General features: G+C 39.3%; 1 long non-coding RNA gene across 1 annotated transcript; it reads right to left on the reverse strand.

Moving 5' to 3' along the window:
• Positions 1-19,781: 19,781 nt before the first annotated feature.
• Positions 19,782-20,103, reverse strand: LOC309704264. Its single transcript, XR_014276180.1, has 2 exons — positions 20,033-20,103; positions 19,782-19,905 (listed from the first exon to the last, which is right to left on the reverse strand). It is a non-coding gene; the product is annotated as an uncharacterized lncRNA (long non-coding RNA).
• Between the last annotated feature and the right edge of the window lie 1,466 nt (positions 20,104-21,569).

Consider the following 21,569-nt stretch of genomic DNA (forward strand, 5'->3'; position numbering starts at 1 on the left):
GCTACTTGAACTAAGACTTTACAAATTTAAGAAACACAATGACAACATTTATCAATTTGAATCCAACACCTGCAGTTGTTTGTTATGTCAAATATTAAAAAATATTAAAATATGACGTATTTTTATGGTCTTACTTTCTCTAAAGTACAGTAATACACAATAACACACAGTAGACACAAGAGTCATACTGATTGACTTTACACACCTGTGACAGAAATCACATTTTCATCAATCATGCCACAACTCAGTATTTCTTGTGTGTTTATAAGCGTAAATTTAAAAGTGTTCCATCTGCACCAGTGACAATGAATCTGCAAACACAGTGGCATTTCTAAAGGTTGTAAAATGTTCTGGCATTTTTCTTCATGTCAGAGACAGAGAGAGGATGGCTTTTTATAGTTAAATATGTGACAGTAATTTGGTAAGTAAGTAATTTAGCTCTGATGTTTCTTGAAATACTGATGTATAAAGGAAAAGGTTACTTTGTAGATTTTCATCATTTTGAACAAAGATGTGAACTGAAATTTTTAACTACTAGAAATGTTAAATGTTTTACATTATATACAATAAAGATTTTATGTTGCAGAGTACAACTGGCAATGATTTGCTGTTGTTTATATAATAAAAAAAACTGATGTCTGTCATAAAAGATTGCAGGTCTCTTCCTCTCATGGTTGCAGGTTATGAAATATTGTGAATATCATGCTGGAAGCTGCCCAATAAAGGGTAATAGACAGGTGATGCCCTGATGCTGTCAAAGTCAGGATGGCTGTCAGTGACCGTCTGTTCACACTTCACATCTGTTGCAAAAAGCTTTTTTGTTCACAGTTTATACTGCAAAAGAATGATGACTGTGACTCACAGGATCCAGGTGTAAAAAGCAGCAGCAAAACTATAGAAAACATGGTTTATGAGAAAGTTTACATACTGTGAACCCAAATAGTAGGCAGGTTCACTATTTAGTGTTGTTTACTGTATTAACATACATTGACACAAACTCCTAATTTCTTGTGCATTAGCAAATAATATGTTTAATGGAAGATGTTTTTTAAAATCAGAATTGCAATAAAAAGTATAATAGGCCCCCATGAAAACAAAGGGTGTTGTCTAAATATAATGTGAAGTTTTCACTGGGGATAAAAATTGAACTAAAAACAACATATTTGAACCTTAACTAAGCTGAACTAAATTGAACCTAAAGCATTCTTTTTTTTTTTTTTTGTTACTTAAACTACGTATTTGTGCAAGTGTTAACACTGCTAGCATCCAAGACTAAGTTCTACATAAACTAATATTTTGTTGTTGCTGGTTTACATAAAATACCCTTGATGTTTTCAGTCTCTACAGATGTGTGAAAACAAAGGATTAACTTGACACTGAAGGAAAATAGCTTTGGAGGAACTAAAACTGTGTGTGTCAATATGTTAGCTTTTTTTTTACTAATGAATATTCATGTTACCAGATACAAATAACTAATAATGACTCTGTATCTCTGAAAAATGAATCTGACACATAAAGTTTTTCTACAGCATTGCATCATCGTGTGTCCCTGTGCCTCTTGAACACAGTAATAAACAGCTGAATCCTCAGTTGTCAAGCTGTTCATCTGCAGATACACCTGCTTTCTGCTGTTGTCTCTGGAGATGGTAAAGCGGCCTCTGAATGACTGAGAGTAGTAGGAGTTACTGCTAGATTCAATATGAGCGATCCATTCCAGTCCTTTTCCAGGAGGTTGCCTGATCCAGTCAGCATAAATGTCACCAGCAAACCCTGAGTATGTACAGGTCAGTCTGTGGGAGTCTCCAGGCCTTTTAACCACTGGTTCAGACTCAGTCAGTGTTTGACCCTCAGTACCTACACAAATGTCAACAACGGATTAGGACAACGAACAATTACATCTACATGTGTTTGTCCAATAGATTTATATACCCTTACCAGCCAAAGTAGAACACACAATGAGAGAAACAACTAAATAAGCAGATCTGGTCATTGTAAAAGTCTGTTTTCTTTGTCCAGTTTGCAGTATGTATGTATTAGATTGAGCTTCTGACCTTTGCTCTACACCAATATGAGGATATTGTAGATATCGGTTTTGCATGGACTCCTCCTCCTTAGCAGAAAAAATATTTTTGGTTCACTCAAAGTTGTACGTTTTAGGACAGTTTCCAGACAGAGCCAGAAGTTGTTTTTTGCCAGTAAACCTCTAAAATACAAAAGTACAGAACAGGTGCAACATCATCTCCTCACCCAGTTGTGGTTAGACTGACTTTTAGACTGTCCAGGCTGTACAACTATTACTTTGACTGAATGAGAACAATCCTGGACATACTTGGAAAAAGAGCCTAAATAAATATAATTTCCAACAATAATAACATGTGGATTAAGAAAATGAAGATTTTGTCTTGGCAACATCAGTGGTGTGCACCTCTGTTTTATGTCAAAGTTGGCACTGTTATTTTTTATAAGCATTTGATTGTCTATTTCTATACAGTTAGGGTTACAGTGCAACCTGTTGCTTTGGTGCCCTCTTGTTGGTGCATATAGTTTTGCATTAAAAAATATGTCTTCAGGTCTTCCAGCTGTGTGAAGACAAAGGTGTAGAGATACTTTAAGCAGCAAAATTGCTGAGGAACTGAAACCATGTGTACAGTTGTGGTCAAAAGTTTACATACATTTGTAAAGAATATAATATAATGACTCCTCCGAGTGTCCCGTTATTTCTAAAACTCTGATTGGAACAGATACTTCTGTGTCACAAAAAACATTCATGAAGTTTGGTTCTTTTATGACTTTATTATGGGTTAACAGAAAAAAGTGATCAAATCTACTGGGTCAAAAATATACATACAGCTGTGCTAATATTTGGTTACATGTCCCTTAGCCATTTTCACTTCAATTAGGCGCTTTTGGTAGCCATCCACAAGCTTCTGGTTGAATCTTTGACCACTCCTCTTGACAGAATTGGTGCAGTTCAGTTAAATTTGATGGTTTTCTGACATGGACTTGTTTCTTCTTATCAATGGGGTTTACAGTGGGGCAAAAAAGTATTTAGTCAGCCACCGATTGTGCAAGTTTCCCCACCTAAAATGATGACAGAGGTCAGTAATTTGCACCAGAGGTACACTTCAACTGTGAGAGACAGAATGTGAAAAAAAAATCCATGAATCCACATGGTAGGATTTGTAAAGAATTTATTCGTAAATTAGGGTGGAAAATAAGTATTTGGTCACCTCAAACAAGGAAAATCTCTGGCTCTCACAGACCTGTAACGTCTTCTGTAAGAAGCTTTTCTGTCCCCCACTCGTTGCCTGTATGAATGGCACCTGTTTGAACTCATCATCTGTATAAAAGACACCTGTCCACAGCCTCAAACAGTCAGACTCCAAACTCCGCCATGGCCAAGACCAAAGAGCTTTCGAAGGACACCAGGAAAAGTATTGTAGACCTGCACCAGACTGGGAAGAGTGAATCTACAATAGGCAAGCAGCTTGGTGTGAAAAAATCAACTGTGGGAGCAATCATCAGAAAATGGAAGACATACAAGACCACTGATAATCTCCCTCGATCTGGGGCTCCACGCAAGATCTCATCCCGTGGGGTCAAAATGATCATGAGAACGGTGAGCAAAGATCCCAGAACCACACGGGGGGACCTGGTGAATGACCTGCAGAGAGCTGGGACCAAAGTAACAAAGGTCACCATCAGTAACACACTACAACGGCAGGGAATCAAATCCTGCAGTGCCAGACGTGTTCCGCTGCTGAAGCCAGTGCATGTCCAGGCCCGTCTGAAGTTTGCCAGAGAGCACATGGATGATACAGCAGAGGATTGGGAGAATGTCATGTGGTCAGATGAAACCAAAGTAGAACTTTTTGGTATAAACTCAACTCGTCGTGTTTGGAGGAAGAAGAATACTGAGTTGCATCCCAAGAACACCATACCTACTGTGAAGCATGGGGGTGGAAACATCATGCTATGGGGCTGTTTTTCTGCCAAGGGGACAGGACGACTGATCCGTGTTAAGGACAGAATGAATGGGGCCATGTATCGTGAGATTTTGAGCCAAAACCTCCTTCCATCAGTGAGAACTTTGAAGATGAAACGAGGCTGGGTCTTCCAACATGACAATGATCCAAAACACACCGCCCGGGCAACAAAGGAGTGGCTCCGTAAGAAGCATTTGAAAGTCCTGGAGTGGCCTAGCCAGTCTCCAGACCTCAACCCCATAGAAAATCTGTGGCGGGAGTTGAAAGTCCGTGTTGCTCGGCGACAGCCCCAAAACATCACTGCTCTCGAGAAGATCTGCATGGAGGAATGGGCCAAAATACCAGCTACTGTGTGTGCAAACCTGGTAAAGACCTATAGTAAACGTTTGACCTCTGTTATTGCCAACAAAGGTTATGTTACAAAGTATTGAGTTGTATTTTTGTTATTGACCAAATACTTATTTTCCACCCTGATTTACGAATAAATTCTTTACAAATCCTACCATGTGGATTCATGGATTTTTTTTTTCACATTCTGTCTCTCACAGTTGAAGTGTACCTCTGGTGCAAATTACTGACCTCTGTCATCATTTTAAGTGGGGGAACTTGCACAATCGGTGGCTGACTAAATACTTTTTTGCCCCACTGTAAGTCAGGACTTTGGGAAGGCCATTCTAAAACCCTTATTCTAGCCTGATTTAGCCATTCCTTTACCACTTTTGATGTGTGTTTGGGGTCATTGTCCTGTTGGAACACCCAACTGCGCCCAAGACCCAACCTTCGTGCTGATGATTTTAGGTTATGTTGAAGAATATGAAGGTAATCCTCCTTCTTCATTATCCCATTTACTCTCTGTAAAGCACCAGTTCCATTGGCAACAAAACAGCCCCACAGCATAATACTCCCACCACCATGCTTGATTGTAGGCATGGTGTTCTTGGGATTAAAGGCCTCACCTTTTCTCCTCCAAACATATTGCTGGGCATTGTGGCCAAAAAGCTAGATTTTTGTTTCGTCTGACCACAGAACTTTCCTCCAGAAGGTCTTATCTTTGTCCATGTGATCAGCAGCAAACTTCAGTCGAGCCTTAAGGTGCCGCTTTTGGAGCAAGGGCTTCCTTCAGCCTCTCAGTCCATGGAGATGCAAAACACGTTTGACTGTGGACAATGACACCTGTGTTCCAGCATCTTCTAATTCTTGGCAGATCTGCTTTTTGGTGATTCTTGGTAGACTCTTTACCCTCCTGACCAATTTTCTCTCAGCAGCAGGTGATAGCTTGCGTTTTCTTAATGATCTTGGCAGTGACGAAACAGTGCCATGCACTTTATACTTACAAACAATTGTTTGCACTGTTGCTCTTGGGACATGCAGCTGCTTTGAAATGGCCCCAAGTGACTTTCCTGACTTGTTCAAGTCAATAATTCGCTTTTTCAGATCCATGCTGAGCTCCTTTGACTTTCCCATTGTAGCGTTTGTGGGCATTTGTATCCAGTGAGCCATATTTAACTGGCCTAAGAGAAGTTACCAGCTGTAGTCACTCATAACCACTCACAAGAAGTTAAGAGGCCATGATATGAAGCTCAATTCACTGACAACTTTCTAAGTCACCAAAATTGCTAATTCATGTTGCTGTATGTATATTTTTGACCCAGCAGATGTGATCACTTTTTTCTGTTAACCCATAATAAAGTCTTAAAAGAACCAAACTTCATGAATGTTTTTGTGACAAAGAAGTATATGTTCCAATTACTCTATCAGAGAAAAATCTGAGTTTTAGAAATAACGGGACACTCAGTAGAGCCATTATATTATATTCTTTACAAGTGTATGTAAACTTTTGACCACAACTGTAAGAACAAATAAAAACATATTTTTAAGAACAGATAAAAACTAGGATGTGTCAAATTTAAAGTTTAAGTTAAATTAAACCCAAGGGTGAACAGGTGAAGTACTAAAGTCAGATGTTGTGTTGCCAACCTTGAGGATCGATCGATCTATCTATCTGTCTGTCTATCTGATAGATAGATAGATAGATAGATAGATAGATAGATAGATAGATAGATAGATAGATAGATAGATAGATAGATAGATAGATAGATAGATAGATAGATAGTATATCTACACATTGAATATGAAGAATTCAATATGAAGAATATAAAGGTCTCGTGAAATATAAATGTTGTGCCTGAATATTAATATATTTCTATATTTAGAATGAGCTCAAAAATGAGCACAGGATTTTGTACAGCTTTTAAAATGACTTCAGTCACTGTGGCCTTCGAGCACAATAATAAACAGAAGAATCTTCAGTCTTCAGGCTGTTCATCTCTAGATACACCTGCTGTTTGTCATTGTCTCTGGAGATCGTAAACCGACCTCGGACTGACTGAGAGTAGTATTTAGTGCTACCAGTTGGTTTAGTTAAATGAGCAATCCACTCCAGTGCTTTTCCACGAGCCTGTCTCACCCAGACCATCTCATAGTCGCTGAATGTGAATCCAGAGGCTGTACATGTCAGTCTGTGAGATTCTCCAGGCCTTTTAATTACTGGTTCAGATTCTGTCAATGTCTGTCCATCAACACCTACAAACAAGAAAACAGAATATGAAATATGTCGATAACACAAAGAAAACTTTATTAAAGTAAGATCAAACTCTTCACCTGCCCAGCAGAGAGTTAAAAACAGCAGCCCTGTCATGCAGTCCATCATGTCAAACTGTGTGCACACTGCTCCAAGCAGTCAAATAAGTAGAGGTGAGATCGGAAAGTTTTACACTGACTCCTCCTACCCCAAAGAAAAGCAGTCTACATGTGTACTGGAATTATTCATGATATGAGAACCTATTATTTTATTTACATAGTCACCTCACACATCAAAAGCTGTGGGTGTTTATCTGTGCTTGAATGGTTTCTCTCTGGGTGTCATTAAGTGAAATCTGGAGCCATTAATTTGAAAAATCCCATCAGCCACTTGAATTTTGAATTTTTTCAAATTATTTCCATCTTACCAAAGAATTTTGACCAGAGGATAATTTTTTGAGGTTTTCCAAACATGGTTAAAGACTTTAATCATAAGTAAGTCAAATTCCTGATCAGCCTGAAATTGCTCCAGCAGCTTGAAAGAATATATTTCTATATTTAAGCAGAATTTAGTCAACTATACTATGTGTTCATACATAATTGACATTCACCACTTTTAGTTTATTGCAAGTGCTTTTTCTGTGGAGATTTTTTTAAACACTTTTGACAATAGAGAACACCATTAGCGATGGCATGCCTGCTTCATGTAAACTCCAAAACCAAATTGTTGGAAATGAAAAAACAAAAGCTGCATCATGACACTCTGAGGGTGCAACATCTGCATGCTTTGGAACAGATTTTTTTCAAATGCTTTCATCCATCCGTTATTATATAATAATAATAACATAATTATAATAATCTGACAAACCATAGTTTGTCACCTAATTACAGGTGAAAGTAAATGACTAAAACAAATCACTTATATTCTAACATTTAGTTAAATATCTGCATTTAGGATGGAAAAAACCCTTTTTTCAACAAATGAATGAGTTATGAAACCATATGTGACTATCACCACTATAATAATGTATCTTTTTTGTATTATTTCCACATCAACAGTTATTTTACAGTAAACAAGAAGACCTTATAATTGGACTGATGTGCTCTTCAAATTATTAGTGGTCTGAGGGCTCCTCCTCTGGTGTATTTATGTTACAAAGGCATTCAGAGCTTTTTGTTTAGCTTCTGTTGATGGTATCACGCAGTGGGCAAACAGAGCATAGACTGAGCCAGGGAGGAGTCAGCTCAAACTGCTTTTCAGTAATTGTGCAGGTCTCTGGGTGGGTTGTGTCACTGTGGGCTACGCACACAATAATAAACAGCTGTGTCCTCAGGCTGCAAATTTACTCCTGTTAGTGTTACAGATGAAGTAGAACTGTATGTGTGGTGGAGTAACTTGTTCTTCAAAGCATTGTTTTGAGCCATGTCACCGTTACCCCACCGATGCAAAATCCACTCCAGAGTTTTTCCTTCACTCTGTCTGATCCAACCTGTTGCATAGTTGCGATCAGTCAAAGAATAACCAGAGACCTGACAGGTGATAGTTACAGACTGTCCAGGCTGCGCAACTATTGAGTCTGACTGGATGAGATCAATACTGTACACACCTGTAGAAAAAGAAATAAACATTATTTCCATTATTTATCTGAATATTCTGCATTTCACTTGCATTTATTAATAATCTCCTCACAGGATCCAACTACCAGCAGCAGCATCAGAGTCACAGACAGCATGGCTGATGTTAAAGAAACTGATGTGAGCTCTCCTGTTCTCTCACGGACGCACGGATGCACTTCACTTTCTTATAAGGTGAGAAACAGGATGGATGATTTGAATATGACTTACATTCAGTCAGGAAACTACTTTTCATCAGATCATAGTCCTCTAGCATTCTTCATCTCACAAGAAGAGATTACAGTGTTCTGTGTTCAGACCAATACTATTTACATTATATACTTTACCCTTCCCCTTCTCTTTGGCAATACTGCACACTATTGTTATTCATTGTTATGCAGATTCCTCCCAGATCCATTTATCCATCAAGCTAGATAATGCAAAACAACTAGTTAAACTGAAGACATAATGTCCTGGATGGTCACTACTAAGCTACTTCGAAAATCAGTCAATACCAAATTCATTGGACAAATCTGCAAATCTTACTCTGTGTCTATCCAGATGTTTCCTACAGCCAGCATTACCTCCAGTAATACTGTGAGGAATGTCTTGCAGTGCACAAATTATATATATATATATATATATATATATATATATATATATATATATATATATATATATATATATATATATATAACCTGGATCCCCCGTAGCCGGTTACCAAGATTACGTGAAGTACCCTCAGAAGGTCTGCTAGATGATGTTAATGCAGCACTACAGACAATACCTACAACCACGATTACCGACACTAACAAGCTGATCTACAATACGGCAGCAGTGATCAGTGAGATGCTTGGCTACAAGTTGAACAGCCACAAGGGGCAGTACCCTCCATGGAGAAGGAGGCTAGAGGGCAAGATCAAAGTAGCACGGAGGGAGGTTAGCCAACTAACGGAGTTGCAGAAAGGTGCGACAAAGAAGGTGCATAAGAAATACAGCAAGCTGTCCATACCTGAGGCCTTGGAAACTGCCAAGCAAAGACTCACAGCCTTGGCCAGCCGCTTGAGGAGGTACACCAGAGAGATAGAAGGCAGGAGAATAAACCAGCTGTTCTCCACAGAACCAGCAAAGGTGTACTCTCAGTGGCAAGGGAACAATAATAAGAGAACAGCACCACCAAGGCTGGAGACGGAGCAATACTGGAAGAGCATATGGGAGAAGGACGCAACCCATAACGGCAATGCTCAGTGGCTAGTGGATCTGAGGGCAGACCACAGCGACCTCCCTGAACAGGGTCCAGTAACCATCACAGTGGCAGATATCCAAGAAAGGGTCTCCAGTATGAAGAGTTGGACAGCACCAGGGCCCGACATGGTTCACGCCTACTGGCTAAAGAAGCTGACTGCACTCCACGAGCGTCTGGCAGCACAAATGAACCAGCTGCTAGTTAACGAGAGACACCCGGAATGGCTAACCGAAGGTCGGACGGTCCTGATCCCCAAGGACCCCAAGAAGGGACCGGTCCCCTCCAACTACCGACCAATAACCTGCCTCAGTACTACATGGAAGCTCCTGTCAGGCATCATATCGGCTAAGATGAACAGGCACATGAGTGGGACACAGAAAGGAATTGGCAAGAATACCAGAGGCGCAAAACACCAGCTACTGGTAGACAGAACAATCAGCCGAGACTGCAAGACCAGACTGACCAACCTGTGCACTGCCTGGATTGATTACAAGAAGGCCTATGACTCAATGCCCCACAGCTGGATACTGGAATGCCTAGAATTGTACAAGGAACTCAATGGGGATGTGGCGTACAACACTAGAGGCCAACTCCAAGCCCATAGCACAAGTCACCATCAAGTGCGGGATCTACCAAGGAGATGCTCTGTCCCCACTGCTGTTCTGCATAGGCCTGAACCCCCTCAGTGAGATCATTAACAAGACTGGCGACGGATACAGACTACGGAATGGAGCAGTTGTCAGCCACCTCCTGTACATGGATGACATCAAGCTGTATGCCAAGAGTGAACGAGACATAGATTCACTGATCCACACTACCAGGCTATACAGCAATGACATTGGAATGTCGTTCGGACTGGAGAAGTGTAGTCGGATGGTAACAAAGAGAGGGAAGGTAGTCAGAACTGAGGGGATTGAACTACCAGAAGGCAACATTGCAGACATAGAGGACAGTTACAAATACCTGGGGATCCCGCAGGCAAATGGGAACCATGAAGAGGCCGCTAGAAAGGCTGCAACCACCAAGTACCTGCAGAGGGTCAGGCAAGTCCTGAGGAGTCAGCTGAATGGTAAGAACAAGATCCGGGCCATCAACACGTACGCCCTGCCCGTGATCAGGTACCCTGCTGGGGTAATAGGCTGGCCAAAGGAGGAGATAGAAGCCACTGACATAAAGACAAGAAAGCTCCTTACCATGCATGGAGGGTTTCACCCCAAGTCCAGCACCCTGAGGCTGTACGCTAAGCGGAAGGAAGGGGGCCGGGGACTGGTGAGTGTCAGCACCACAGTCCAGGATGAGACAACGAACATCCAAGAATACATTGGGAAGATGGCCCCAACTGACCGAGTGCTCAGTGAATACCTCAGGCAGCAGAAACCCAAGAAAGAGGAGGGAGACGAGGAACCATCATGGAAGGACAGGCCCCTGCACGGTATGTACCACCGGCAGATAGAGGAGGTGGCTGATATCCAGAAATCCTACCAGTGGCTGGACAAAGCTGGACTGAAAGACAGCACAGAGGCACTAATCATGGCAGCACAAGAACAAGCTCTGAGTACAAGATCCATAGAGGCTGGGGTCTATCACACCAGGCAAGACCCCAGGTGCAGGCTGTGTAAAGATGCCCCAGAGACAATCCAGCACATAACAGCAGGGTGCAAGATGCTAGCAGGCAAGGCATACATGGAACGCCATAACCAAGTGGCCGGCATAGTGTACAGGAACATCTGTGCCGAGTATAACCTGGAAGTCCCGAGGTCAAAATGGGAGATGCCCCCAAGGGTGGTGGAGAATGACCGAGCTAAGATCCTGTGGGACTTCCAGATACAGACGGACAAAATGGTGGTGGCTAACCAACCGGACATAGTGGTGGTAGACAAACAGAAGAAGACGGCCGTAGTGATCGATGTAGCGGTTCCGAATGACAGCAATATCAGGAAGAAGGAACACGAGAAGCTGGAGAAATACCAAGGGCTCAGAGAAGAGCTCGAGAGGATGTGGAGGGTGAAGGTAATGGTGGTCCCCGTGGTAATCGGAGCACTAGGTGCGGTGACTCCCAAGCTAGGCGAGTGGCTCCAGCAGATCCCGGGAATAACATCGGAGATCTCTGTCCAGAAGAGCGCAGTCCTGGGAACAGCTAAGATACTGCGCAGGACCCTCAAGCTCCCAGGCCTCTGGTAGAGGACCCGAGCTTGAAGGATAAACCGCCCGCAGGGGCGTGCTGGGTGTTTTTATATGACTGTATTCATGTATTTATACTATACAATTAAAATGAGAAACATGCTGCCTCAGCGTGATGATGAAAAGCCATGCATGTATTAAGGGTGGAGTATTACAATTCTTAATTGTCAGATAACTCTAAAATCTCCCTAACATCTAAAATACTGCACAGAGAGTACTATTAGGCACTGGAAAGACAAACCACATTTGTCCCAAATCATCTTTTCCAGATTGGCTTCCTTTCTGAGCCTAGGTCTATTGGAGGTTTCTGCCTGTTACACAGAGTTTTTCCTTCCCACTGTTGCTAAGTGCTTTCTCATAGGGGTCACATGATTGTTGGTGTTTCTTTCTGATATTGTGGGTTCTTTATTTTTTGCCAAGTTGGTACAAAATACAGTTTTCCAAATTTATGCTTGATACAGTACTTGCAAAGATTGCATTGCTGTCTGGTCTTAGAGCTCCTCCTTTGGTGGCTTCAAGTTACAAGTGCAGGCTCTGATGGTTATTTTAAATGTGAGCTGTTTAGTCACAATCCCAGACTATTCGACTGCAACCAATATAATAGCATAGCATGATCCCCACACTCTGCCTCTTGCCAAGTATAATTTTGTATGTGGATGTGAGAATGTGAGGATTTCTGTCACTCCATGTTAGCACAGTGATGAACTGGTGGTGACCTTTAAGTGATGTGGGAAGAGCTTTTAGGACCTATATGTGTATGATTTTCATATAATTAGACGTATACCTACATAACTCTGTTTTATAGAATATATAACACAAAGAATATCAAAAACTTATTGAAATGTCTGTGAAATACAAATGTTGTACTTGAATATTTATAACATAATACATAAAATAGATAATAAAATTATACCAATGATGCATAATGCTAAGGTTGAAAAATGAGTACAGTAAGATTTTGTACAGCTGCTATAACACCCTCTGTCACTGTGTGCGTCGCGCACAATAATAAACAGCAGAATCAGCAGTTGCCAAGCTGCTCATCTGCAGATACACCTGCTGTTTGTCGTTGTCTCTGGAGATGGTAAACCGACCTTGGACTGACTGAGAGTAGTATTTGCTACTACCACTTGGGCTACTTAATAAAGCAATCCACTCCAGTCCTTTCCCAGGAGCCTGTCTGACCCAAGCCATCTGGTAGTCTCTGAATGTGAACCCAGAGGCTGTACATGTCAATGTGTGAGACTCTCCAGGTCTTTTAACCACTGGTTCAGATTCTGTCAGAGTCTGTCCATCAATGCCTGTTAAGCCAAACGATAAAAAATTATGTGAAATGAGTTAGTGAGAAAAAAATTAACTGCATCAAGATCAGTAAGACTCTTCACCTGCACAGAATATAGTTAGAAGCAACAGTCCTGTCTTGCAGTCCATCATGTTCAATTGTGAGTTCACTGTTCAAAGCAGTCAGATAAGTAGAGGTGATACGGTAAAGCTGATTTACATTGACTCATTCGGTTTTTGTTTTTCTTTAATTATTCATGTTTTGGGAATAGAAATTTGTTGACAAAATGGAAACCAGTGACGCATGTAAAAACATCAGGTGTTTCCTGATCCCGCTTTATTTGCAATCCATTTACTATTATTAACACTTTGTTACACTTAACTTTCACTTCAAATATAAATGAGCAGCTTATTTTTAATTAAAAAATTATTAATATTATAAGTAGTAGTAGCAGTATTAGTAGGAATGGTAATAGTAGTAATGGCAACAAAAGTGGTTAATTTCATGTTTTATTATTCTTGCAATTTGTCTTATTCAACATTTACTGTATTTTTCTGTCAAAGATTCACCATCATTAAAGTGTGACATATTAATAACCAGGAGGATTTTATAAATGTTTTAAGTACACCAGTCCTATTATGGAAATTGAATCCGCTGTCCCCAGCCATCAGATATGTACAATCTACACCTGAAGTTTTACATTTACTACTCTCATGAAAGAGAGAAAAAGAATGGATGTGGGAAAAAGAATATCACCACTGTGGATACCGTGTTCGGATTTAGAATTTCTCCTTGTAAATAAATTCACTACTAAACACTTAAGAATAAGTACTGCGACTGAGTACTGTTTTGAGAAGAAACACCTTGACAGTGAGTTTAAGATAATGACGTTTTTTAAAGGCTTTTTTATCTATTAATATTATTGATAGATTTTAGGATAATATTCTTAACTAATAACAACATGTATGGCCCTAAAAACACCAAGAAATAAAAAAAAATAATAAAACACCAAACACATCACATTTTGTATCTACTGGTGTTTGTGTGTTTTACCCACTGCCATATATTGCACTGTTAGTGGCTTCCTATTCTACTGCCACCCACAGGTCTTAGCAAAAACATTTTCTGTGGAGTTTTTGTACAGCCTGTCAGTGCACTTTAAACATTGCACAGTACTATACTGCAGAGACTTCTGGCTTTAGGTTTGATAGTCTCATATACAGCCTCTTCTGTAGAAGTCTCATGTGTTCTGGACAGAGATCTCAGATGTTGTTCCTGGGATCTGCTGGAGCCACTCGCCTAGCTTGGGGGTAACTGCACCGAGTGTTCTGATTACCACTGGCATCACTGTTACATTCACCTCCCACATCTTCTCAAGCTCTTGTCTGAGCCCTTGGTACTTCTTCAGCTTCTCATATTCCTTCTTTCTGATGTTAATATCACTCTGTATAGCTCTCTGTCTATCACTACGGCCGTCTTCTTCTGCTTGTCTACCACTTCTGTGGTTAGCCATCACCAGTCTGTCCATCTGTATCCGGAAGTCCAACAGGATCTTAGCTTGGTCTTTCTCGACCACCCTAGGGAGCATCTCCCATTTTGACCTTGGGGCTTCCAGACCATACTCTGCATACTCTGTTTCTGTATACTGTGCCCCTTGGTTATGATGTTCAATGTATGACCTGCCTCCTAACATCTTGCACACTGCTGTTATATGCTGGATTTTCTCAGGGGCATCTTTACACAGCTTGCACCAGGGGTCTTCCCTGTGGTAGATCCCTGCCAGCATTGGCAGCACCACCCTACTGATACTAGAAACTAATACTGTTAAAAGGTATTCTACTGACAAAGATTCAAAAGGTAATTTGTGAAGCACTAGCAAATAAAAATAACATTAATGGAAGCTATTTAATATAAATAAGAATTTAAAAAAAAGAATCACAAAGTGTCCTCATGGAAACAAAAGGTATATTATTTAGTGGGGGCAGCAAATGTACTAAATTGACTGTAAGCCCTCCTTCTATAGAGATATGATCAAAATCAAGATATTTTAACAGCATGATAAAACTAAAGTATTTCTTTAGTAGTGAGTTTATAAACCTTTTGACCTTGTTAGTACAGCTGACATCCCAGATTGCATAAAAATTTATATAAAAACGAAACGTTTGTTGTTACTGGTTTGAATAAAATAACCTTCTTGTTTTGAGTTTCTGCAGATGTGTGAGGCAAAGACCAGAATTTGATACTGCAGGAAAATAGCTTTTGAGGAACTGAAGCTGTGTATGACAGCTGGCAACTTTTAAATAAATAAATAAATGATCAAAAATTAAAATGTTATGATCAATGCGATCTTTCTACAATATAACCAAACACATTTGACCCGTATCTTCAAGTTCCTTCTTAGTTACCACAAATACCCAATGAATATGCATGTTGCAAGAGTGATATATTTACAAACAGTGCATATGGTAATATCTGTTAGTTGTAAGGTAAGATTTATTATCTAATATTAATATTTAGCAACATTAATAAAATTAAGCAACAATACTCAGGTGGGCAGTGGAGTTTAAATCATGCTCAGTTGGTATTAAAAGATCCAAAGTCTTCCTAGAAAATATGCTGAAAATTACAACAGCAACAAAACCCTGAACTATTGATACAAGACAGGAAACCATATGACACATGCAACCATGTTGTACTGCAGGTTATCATGGCCATGTTGCTGTTATGTGATTAAATGATTAGATATCTATGTTAGCAAGTTGTTGACTAGTTGTGCCTAACAAAAGGCTGGTGAGTGTATAGACAGCCAGATAAATAGAAATAGAAGACGTCTGGTCGCACTAACTCCTCCTCATATGTGTGTACTGCTTTATATAGCTGCTGAACAAATGTCAGTCACTGTGACTCTAACAAACAACAATAAACAGCAGAATATTCATTATATTATTCAAAAGTATATTCAAAAATTTGTGAAAAGGGAAAAAAATTAATTGGCTAGATTGAGTTTACAACTTAAACAGTTAAACTCAAATTAATATCTTTGAATGTGATGGGCATACAGTTATCATCATCGTGCTTCCACTGTTCCTGTCTCCAGCCAAGTAAGTAAAGGTGGAAGGAACTGGATTAAAAACAAACAAACAAACAAAACGCAGTGGCATACACTCAAATCAAGATGAATAATTAGTCTAATTACTCTGATACAAATTATAAACAGAATTTTATTCCATGATCTAAAACTTGGCATGGTAACTTTTTGTACAGCATTGCTGCCGCTTGTATCACTGTGGCTCCCGAGCACAATAATAAACAGCTGAATCCTCAGTTGTCAGGCTGTTCATCTGCAGTACTGCAGATACACCTGCTTTATACTGTTGTCTCTGGAGATGGTAAACCGGCCTCTGACTGACTGAGAGTGGTAGGTGCTACTACCACCATAGCTGATCCAAGCAATCCACTCCAGTCCTTTTCCAGGAGCCTGTCTGATCCAAGCAGTATCATAATCACTACTGAACCCTGAGTATGTACAGGTCAGTCTGTGGGAGTCTCCAGGCCTTTTAACCACTGCTTCAGACTGAGTCAGAGTTTGACCCTCAGTACCTATAAAATGTTAACAGCAGTCAGTACAATCATATTTTATGAATATGTCTTCGTTAATCTGACAGATTTTTATATCCTTACCAAGGAAGGCCAAAATCACAATGAGAGAAACAACTAAATAAAGCGATCGGATCATTGTTAAGTCAGTTTTACCATCTGCAGTGTGTCTGTAAGAGCCAGTCCCTGACCTTTGTTTATACCATATATGAAGATACTCTAAATTTTAAGTTTGCATGAACCCCTCCTCCTTAACCAAAAACCATGTTTCAGTTCATCCACCATTATAACTTCTTAGCATAGTTTTCAGACAGTCATAAGTAGCTTTTTGCCAAAAACCCCTAAAAAGCCACACTACAGAACAATTGTACCTCCATCTTGTAGTGAATATCTAAATAAAGAACTATTTTGTTAGATCATCTCAAAAATCGGTTCTCTATGTCAGAAACTTGCTTTAAGTGCTCCATACACAATTTTTAATAATTATTCATTTTATGATATCATGTATGAATATAATTTTACAATAGACCATTGATTATTGTAAACACTGGCACAAGCATTAATTACTTGTACTTTTATAGTATGTATTTATCTCTACAAGGATGCACATAATTTCTTGTACAAAGGCAAAGTTTTGTATTTTTGCCTCTGTGCAGCCCCACAGTTAATTCTAAATCAAACAATCAATAGATGATGAAAATTCAGTCCTTCAGCCTTATTCAAGGGATTTGTCAAAAGTATTGCATTAACTGTTAAGATACAAGGTCAAACAAGGTAAAGTCCAAAAAACGTCTAATTTCATCTACCAGTGTAACAGGAACAATAACACTATGGGCATTTTTTCTCACCACTAAACTTGAACAAGATACATTCAGTTTGGTAATCTGTGTACTATTTACACATGATTCCCTTTCCCCTTCCATTTGGCAAAATTGTTAGAAAAATCCATTAAGCCATGTGGTACAAATTTAGATAAATAGATAAATAAATAAAAGAAGATTAAAGAGGAATTATTAACTTAACGTTAAGTTGATTGGATGTGCAATTTGTGGTGGATTCTCATTATTTTGAGGTATTTCTGCAGGGCTCTGGGAGACTTGTGTCACTGTGGGCTACGCACACAATAATAAACTGCTGTGTCCTCAGGCTGCAAATTCAATCCTGTTAGTGTTACAGATGAAGTAGAACTGTATGTGTGGTGGAGTAACTTGTTCTTCAAAGCATTGTTTTGATTATATACACCGCTGATCCATCCTGTTGCACAGCTATGATCAGTCAAAGAATAACCAGAGACCTGACAGGTGATGGTTACAGATTTTCCAGGCTGCACAACCGCTGAGTCTGACTGGATGAGATCAATACTGTACACACCTGTAGAAAAAGAAATAAACATTATTTCCATTATTCCTCTGAATGTTCTGCATTTCAGCTGCATTTATTATTCATCTCCTCACAGGATCCAACTACCAGCAGCAGCATCAGAGTCACAGACAGCATGGCTGATGTTAAAGAAACTGATGTGAGCTCTTCTGTTCTCTCACTGATGCACGGATACACTTCACTCTTTTATAAGGTGATATGTGAGAAGATTGATTTACATATGGCATGCATTCAGTCAAGAAACTACCGTGCTCACAACAGAGGGTGTATTTGTGTAGTATTTACATTATAAATGCTTCCCCTTCCCTTTGGCAATATTGTTAGAAAAATACATTAAGCCAGATGTTACAAAACAGCTAGTTAATCTAAAGACATAATGCCCTGGATGGTCACTATAAACTTACTTTTAAGTCAGAAAATACTGAGATTTTTCCATTTTTTCAAAGCACAATTGAATAAACTGGTTTTACTGGATCTTTGACTTTGTTAATAAGCTAAATATATTTTCTATAACAGAAAAATAATTTTGACTTGGTTTGACGTGTTGTGTTTTAATCATGTTTCCTTTTCATGTGCTGCAGTGCTTCTGCTGTATTGTTTCTGTTAGTCTGAGTTGAGTTGCAGTTGTTTTCTGATCCAAGCTGCATAGACAACACTACTGAAGCCTGAGTATGTACAGGTCAGTTTGTGGGTCCATCTCAGTGTTTGACTGTCGTAACCTACAGACGATCATATTACTGGCTTCTATATTTACAGCATGTTGTTTGTCTTTTTTTGATAATGTTTGTAAAAGTAATATCATGTTCTTACCAGCCCAGTAAATTGACAGAATAAGAACAACAGCCATAAACTCAGGTGGGTTCATGATAAAAGCCATTTCTCTGCTAAATGTACGGTCATGTAGGTCAGTCACACAGTCTCTGTGCTGTATTCTATTCTGAATAATGATGCTTTCGATTACACAGGATGACATTATAAATTAGCAGATGACATCACCTGGTCATCCATGTTTTAATACCTTCATTAACCACAAAAGTGTTAAGGGTGAGAATCTAATTTGAAAGTGTCCTGGGCCAACGTGCAACATTGCCATTTTTTACAATAAATAAATAAATAAACAAACAAACAGTAATATAAATTCAGATGCAGTCAATAATAATAATAATAATAATAATAATAATAATAATAATAATAATAAGAAGAAGAAGAAGAAGAAGAAGAAACATGCTGAATATTAATACAAATATTTGACTTCTGTCAGCGTTTCTATACACTAATGGGCAGCACCGTGGTACACCTGTCACCTCATAATAAGATATTACTTGGTTCAAGCCTGCTAGGTCACTAAAAATGAATAGTTGTATCAAAAAAGAATGTGTCAATACTTATTAAAACAGTTAAATCTGATAAATATTCCTGCTTTGAAAGGTGCTCCTGGTCGAACTTAATAATAATTCGTGCAAACATAAATACATTATTGCCAACTTGTCAAAGAAAGCAATTATTAAAAAAATGTAACTTAAAATTTAAATTGATTGATTTAAAGTTAAATTTATATTAATATATTTAATTTATACCTCCTGAATTTGTGTTGCAAGACACAAAGTCACCTGGTGGTGCTTTCATAGTGGGTTCGGTGTGATTCTCCACTGCCCCCCTCAGGTCTTTGTAAAAAATGGTTTCTGTGGAGTTTTTGTACAGCCTCTCAGATTACTTGAAACACTGTGACTCTTTGGCACAGTAATACATTGCAGAGTCCTCTGGCTTTAGGTTTGATAGTCTCAGATAGGTCATGCTGTTGCTGTTATCTTTGGTGATTTCTATTCGTCCTCGCAGACTGCTTGAATAGTCAGTTCCACTGCCAGAGCTATGAACGCGCCCCAACCATTCCAACGCTTTTCCTGCAGGTTGTCGATTCCAGTGCATACTGCAGCAACTAAATGTAAAGCCAGATCCCCTGCAGGAAAGACTCAGAGTCTCCCCGGGTCTTTTCACTACTGGACTAGAAGGAATGGATTCCATACTCTGACCTGTAACACCTGATGAGATTTAAGAATTGAAGAGTCTAAAAACAAACTGAGACAGTTATCTGGCATATATTATGGATCACAGCTTGAATGTGATTTAAGAATGTCTTATAGAGACAAAGCAAAAAGCAAAACTTACTGGGCAGAAAATGAGCAACCAGCAGCAGAGTGACTACATTCATCATTTTGAGGCTGGAGATGTGACCTCTCATGCTCCACATAAAATACAAGACAAGTCAGAATTATAGAAGTACTCTGCACAGACTAAAGATTTGCATCAGAATATCACTGGGTGGGAGTGGAAAATAGCCCAGCAGAGTCAGTCACTCACTTGCATTTTCATATTTTCATTTTGAAATCTAAAGACTTAAAATTATGTTGTTGTTAACTCAAGCTGCTCTATTTAAATTCATTTAATAAAAAGCACTGTCTCTATATCCACTATCAGTGCCTTAAAACACACTATTGCCTTTGCAACACTTCAGTATTGAATTTTTTTTAATAAGTTATTGATATTTTCAAAGGAAAAATAGCATTTGTTATAATGATCTTATCTTCAAAAAATAGCACTTACCACTGTCATAAAACTTGTTATGTACTGATAGAAAACAGAGGAGCAACCATCAGGACCTTCTTATATTTCTTTAAGTCATTTTTATGGCTTTAAATGTGATGACAAGCACTGTCCTGAGAGAACGATCATCTGCAAATATATCACATAAGTTATGAATATCAAACTGATATGATCATGTTACATAAAATGGATGTAACAACATTTTTGTGTATGTTTTATTTGTTTGTTTAATTATTTTGTTTTGTTTTGTTTTTCAGCTACAGTTTGAAACTTTGTGATTAGATTTAGCAAAAGATCCTGGCTTGGGTTAAGATACACCATTTTATTGTACTACCTGGGATGTTAGCTTGAAGTGGGACATAATGTTTTAAAGTGTGATACGAAGTGGACTTGACCGAAGATATAAAAAGGTCAGTTTTCCCTTAGAGATAGGGTGAGAAGTTCGGCCATCCGGGAGGGGCTTAGAGTAGAGCAGCTGCTGCTCCACATTGAAAGGAGCCAGCTGGGGTGGTTCGGGCATCTGGCAAGGATGCCCCCTGGGCGCCTCCTGGGCGAGGTGTTCCAGGCATGTCCCACCGGGAGGAGGCCCCGGGGCAGACCCAGGACACGCTGGAGAGATTATATCTCTCGGCTGGCCTGGGAACGCCTTGGTATTCCCCCGGACAAGCTGGAGGAGGTGGCTGGGGAGAGGGAGGTCTGGACCTCTTTGCTTAGGCTGCTACCCCCGCGACCCGACCTCGGATAAGCGGATGAAGATGGATGGATGGATGGAGTTTTCTAGATGACTCCACATCATGGAGAAATGAATTCTTATACACCTCTGTAAAACAGAGTAAGATCATCACTTTTCAAGTATCAAAAAAGTTAATTTGATTATTTCGTTTGCTTGTTTGTTTTTTAGGGTAAGAAGACGTTTTTTCATAGTCTTTTCATAGTTTTTTTCAGTGTTTATCCCAATAAACTACAGAAAAAAAAATATGATGAAATTAATGTTCCTCCTGACAGACCATGCTTTGAAAGCAGAATGCTGTTTTTTGGTACTTATGAATAAAAACAAAATAACACAAAATCTCAGTGAGGCTGACCAGTACCTACATTTGTA

Source organism: Aulonocara stuartgranti, assembly GCF_965226115.1.
Source record: "Aulonocara stuartgranti genome assembly, chromosome: 4".
In the NCBI taxonomy this organism is placed as follows: Eukaryota; Metazoa; Chordata; class Actinopteri; order Cichliformes; family Cichlidae; genus Aulonocara; species Aulonocara stuartgranti.